The 5,000-nt window shown below is 53.2% G+C and overlaps 1 non-coding gene across 1 annotated transcript in view; it reads right to left on the reverse strand.

Moving 5' to 3' along the window:
- Window positions 1-1,148, reverse strand: part of LOC124585126 — a 1,910-nt gene extending 762 nt beyond the window's left edge. Inside the window, exon 1 of the ribosomal RNA XR_006974733.1 lies at window positions 1-1,148. This exon is cut by the window's left edge and continues 762 nt beyond it. This is a non-coding gene — a ribosomal RNA (small subunit ribosomal RNA).
- Between the last annotated feature and the right edge of the window lie 3,852 nt (window positions 1,149-5,000).

A 5,000-nucleotide genomic window follows, 5' to 3' on the forward strand; every position in this document is an offset into this window, starting at 1 on the left:
GGCGGATCGCTGGCTGGCATCGTTTATGGTTAGAACTAGGGCGGTATCTGATCGCCTTCGAACCTCTAACTTTCGTTCTTGATTAATGAAAACATACTTGGCAAATGCTTTCGCTTCTGTTCGTCTTGCGACGATCCAAGAATTTCACCTCTAACGTCGCAATACGAATGCCCCCGCCTGTCCCTATTAATCATTACCTCGGGTTCCGAAAACCAACAAAATAGAACCGAGGTCCTATTCCATTATTCCATGCACACAGTATTCAGGCGGGCTTGCCTGCTTTAAGCACTCTAATTTGTTCAAAGTAAACGTGCCGGCCCACCGAGACACTCACTCAAGAGCACCCTGGTAGGATTGCAACGGGGTCCGCCTCGGGACGCACGAGCACGCACGAGGCGCGTCGCACGCCTTCAGCTCGCCCCACCGGCAGGACGTCCCACGATACATGCCAGTTAAACACCGACGGGCGGTGAACCAACAGCGTGGGACACAAATCCAACTACGAGCTTTTTAACCGCAACAACTTTAATATACGCTATTGGAGCTGGAATTACCGCGGCTGCTGGCACCAGACTTGCCCTCCAATAGATACTCGTTAAAGGATTTAAAGTGTACTCATTCCGATTACGGGGCCTCGGATGAGTCCCGTATCGTTATTTTTCGTCACTACCTCCCCGTGCCGGGAGTGGGTAATTTGCGCGCCTGCTGCCTTCCTTGGATGTGGTAGCCGTTTCTCAGGCTCCCTCTCCGGAATCGAACCCTGATTCCCCGTTACCCGTTACAACCATGGTAGGCGCAGAACCTACCATCGACAGTTGATAAGGCAGACATTTGAAAGATGCGTCGCCGGTACGAGGACCGTGCGATCAGCCCAAAGTTATTCAGAGTCACCAAGGCAAACGGACCGGACGAGCCGACCGATTGGTTTTGATCTAATAAAAGCGTCCCTTCCATCTCTGGTCGGGACTCTGTTTGCATGTATTAGCTCTAGAATTACCACAGTTATCCAAGTAACGTGGGTACGATCTAAGGAACCATAACTGATTTAATGAGCCATTCGCGGTTTCACCTTAATGCGGCTTGTACTGAGACATGCATGGCTTAATCTTTGAGACAAGCATATGACTACTGGCAGGATCAACCAGGGAGCTGCGTCAACTAGAGCTGAGCAGCCGGCCGCCCGGGAGTGTGTCCCGGGGGCCCGCGCGAACACGCAAGCGTCCGCTCAATTATTCTGCAAACAGGAGGAGGCTGAGCTCCCCTGCACAATACACCTCGAAACCCTCTCAGGTCCCGGCGGCGCGCAGCGCCGTCCTAAGTACTTGGTCGGGTTCGAGAGAGGCGCAATCGCCCGGAGTTTGGCGAGTAGACGCTTTAGGTGCGACCACCCGTGCTCCCAACTGAGCTTGCCGCTGCCGACAGAGGCCCGGGAGCGTGCTGTCGTGGCATTGCCGGCGGGAGACAACACGCGCCACCTACGGTGGCCGGCAGCTCCAACGCCAGCGCCACAGAAGGACAAAAGCCCCACTTGGGTGCCGAAGCGAACTCTCCCAGCACAGCGCACGCGCCAACACGTCCGCACAGCTGCGATACAATCCACCTGCGAGAACCGCAGAGGCGACCGAGCAGCAGACGGCGTCGCGGCGCCGAGCGCCGGGCGGCGGCGCATCCTCAGCGCACACAGTCCTCAATCGGACCAGCACACTGCAGATGTCCACCGCGCTTCGCACCGGGCCCGCGAGGACCTACTTTGGCCGCACGGCGCCGCGTGCAGGGTGCGCCGGCGCGCAGCTGCGCCGCCTGCCGCCTCCGTCGGCCGGCGCGCCTGCCACTGGCCGCCCCCACCAGCCGGCTGTAGCGCGTGCGCCCACGCACCGCGCGGCCAGCACGCCGGAAGGCCCCCCCTCACCGGCCGGGGACGGTCCCACCCAGCCACCGCCGCGTATCGCTTCACACCCACATGCCATTCACGTTCGTGGGCATGGTGGGTATCGCTGAAACAACCGGTTGGTAGCTCAACCGATCGTCGCCATCACTGATTCACCTCTAGCGAGAACAACCGCACCACAACGGTTTACCAGTTCTTCATTTGCGTAACGTCACCAGCAAACGTAGACGTCCATCGCCATTTGCAAATTCAACGATTGTTGCATGCCTGTGTCAGGTGTCACGACACACTATGTCTGCCCACATACACGCAACAACATGTGCACGCTTCGCGAACACGTGGAAGGTGGCCCCCGTACGTATGCGATGTCCATTGCGCGAACGACTGTCAACCGGCCTCTGTCGCATGTCGCAGATGTGGAACGCAGTGCACCATGCTATCACGGTGTGTGAGAAGAGACGACTACGTCTGACAACACGCGCCACTACATCAACAGACGGCTCATGCTGATCGCCATCCACGGCATACCATACTGCAATCCAGCTCTTATAGGGAGACGACACGTAGCTGAGTGCACAATATTTGGACCGTATGGTTCGCCGTTGTTGGCGCAGTCGTGGTACGGTCACACATGTACCACGATGTATCATTCAGTACATGAGGACCAATGTGCGGTACAGTGTGTGATTTGGACGTACAACATCAGCGGACAGTTGCCACAAGCCGTACCACAACGTAGGCTGTGCTTCGCCATGCGAATGCCAATGAACAACTGCGAAGGGCATTGAGCATGTACGTCCTGCCGCCATCCGCATTACAGTGTATAGCTGCAAGGTGTTTAACATGAAGCGATACTCTGGGGACCGGGCAGTGCGAGTAGCAAACTATATTGCGGGGGTTGCAGTTAGGCAACACTACACTAATTTAACGCGTCGTATGACAATTACAGAGCAGGTTAAGGCCCAACGTGTGTTGGGTTAAGGCCCAACGTGTGTTGGGTTAAGGCCCAACGTGTGTTGGGTTAAGGCCCAACGTGTGTTGGGTTAAGGCCCAACGTGTGTTGGGTTAAGGCCCAACGTGTGTTGGGTTAAGGCCCAACGTGTGTTGGGTTAAGGCCCAACGTGTGTTGGGTTAAGGCCCAACGTGTGTTGGGTTAAGGCCCAACGTGTGTTGGGTTAAGGCCCAACGTGTGTTGGGTTAAGGCCCAACGTGTGTTGGGTTAAGGCCCAACGTGTGTTGGGTTAAGGCCCAACGTGTGTTGGGTTAAGGCCCAACGTGTGTTGGGTTAAGGCCCAACGTGTGTTGGGTTAAGGCCCAACGTGTGTTGGGTTAAGGCCCAACGTGTGTTGGGTTAAGGCCCAACGTGTGTTGGGTTAAGGCCCAACGTGTGTTGGGTTAAGGCCCAACGTGTGTTGGGTTAAGGCCCAACGTGTGTTGGGTTAAGGCCCAACGTGTGTTGGGTTAAGGCCCAACGTGTGTTGGGTTAAGGCGCAACATAGGTTAGGTTAAGGCGCAACATAGGTTAGGTTAAGGCGCAACATAGGTTAGGTTAAGGCGCAACATAGGTTAGGTTAAGGCGCAACATAGGTTAGGTTAAGGCGCAACATAGGTTAGGTTACGGCGCAACATAGGTTAGGTTAAGGCGCAACATAGGTTAGGTTAAGGCGCAACATAGGTTAGGTTACGGCGCAACATAGGTTAGGTTAAGGCGCAACATAGGTTAGGTTAAGGCGCAACATAGGTTAGGTTAAGGCGCAACATAGGTTAGGTTAAGGCGCAACATAGGTTAGGTTAAGGCGCAACATAGGTTAGGTTAAGGCGCAACATAGGTTAGGTTAAGGCGCAACATAGGTTAGGTTAAGGCGCAACATAGGTTAGGTTACGGCGCAACATAGGTTAGGTTAAGGCGCAACATAGGTTAGGTTAAGGCGCAACATAGGTTAGGTTAAGGCGCAACATAGGTTAGGTTATGGCGCAACATAGGTTAGGTTACGGCGCAACATAGGTTAGGTTACGGCGCAACATAGGTTAGGTTAAGGCGCAACATAGGTTAGGTTAAGGCGCAACATAGGTTAGGTTAAGGCGCAACATAGGTTAGGTTAAGGCGCAACATAGGTTAGGTTAAGGCGCAACATAGGTTAGGTTAAGGCGCAACATAGGTTAGGTTAAGGCGCAACATGGGTTAGGTTAAGGCGCAACATGGGTTAGGTTAAGGCGCAACATGGGTTAGGTTAAGGCGCAACATGGGTTAGGTTAAGGCGCAACATGGGTTAGGTTAAGGCACAACATGGGTTAGGTTAAGGCGCAACATGGGTTAGGTTAAGGCGCAACATGGGTTAGGTTAAGGCGCAACATGGGTTAGGTTAAGGCGCAACATGGGTTAGGTTAAGGCGCAACATGGGTTAGGTTAAGGCGCAACATGGGTTAGGTTAAGGCGCAACATGGGTTAGGTTAAGGTACAATATGGGTTAGGTTAAGGTACAATATGGGTTAGGTTAAGGTACAATATGGGTTAGGTTAAGGTACAATATGGGTTAGGTTAAGGTACAATATGGGTTAGGTTAAGGTACAATATGGGTTAGGTTAAGGTACAATATGGGTTAGGTTAAGGTACAATACGGGTTAGGTTAAGGTACAATACGGGTTAGGTTAAGGTACAATACGGGTTAGGTTAAGGTACAATACGGGTTAGGTTAAGGTACAATACGGGTTAGGTTAAGGTACAATACGGGTTAGGTTAAGGTACAATACGGGTTAGGTTAAGGTACAATACGGGTTAGGTTAAGGTACAATACGGGTTAGGTTAAGGTACAATACGGGTTAGGTTAAGGCACTTGGGGGGGGGGGGGGGGCCCGGTTTGTTGATTGTGATTATCGTAAGTAAATGACTGCGGCATCATCTGATTTGCCACGTCAGGGTGCACCTTTGGCTCATAACAGGCGGCGCTCTGATTCCATGCTTGTGGCAGACCTGTGTCTTTCATTCCTGCCATTGTTTGTGTGGTGTGACAGGAGGCAGTATTGTGATGTTGGGTGCACCCCTGTCTGGGACATGTGTGGGTGTTGGTGGCTTAGCTGAGCAATGGTGGTTGTCGGAAGGGTGGGATATTCT

This window comes from Schistocerca americana, unplaced genomic scaffold (genome assembly GCF_021461395.2).
Source record: "Schistocerca americana isolate TAMUIC-IGC-003095 unplaced genomic scaffold, iqSchAmer2.1 HiC_scaffold_480, whole genome shotgun sequence".
NCBI lineage: Eukaryota > Metazoa > Arthropoda > Insecta > Orthoptera > Acrididae > Schistocerca > Schistocerca americana.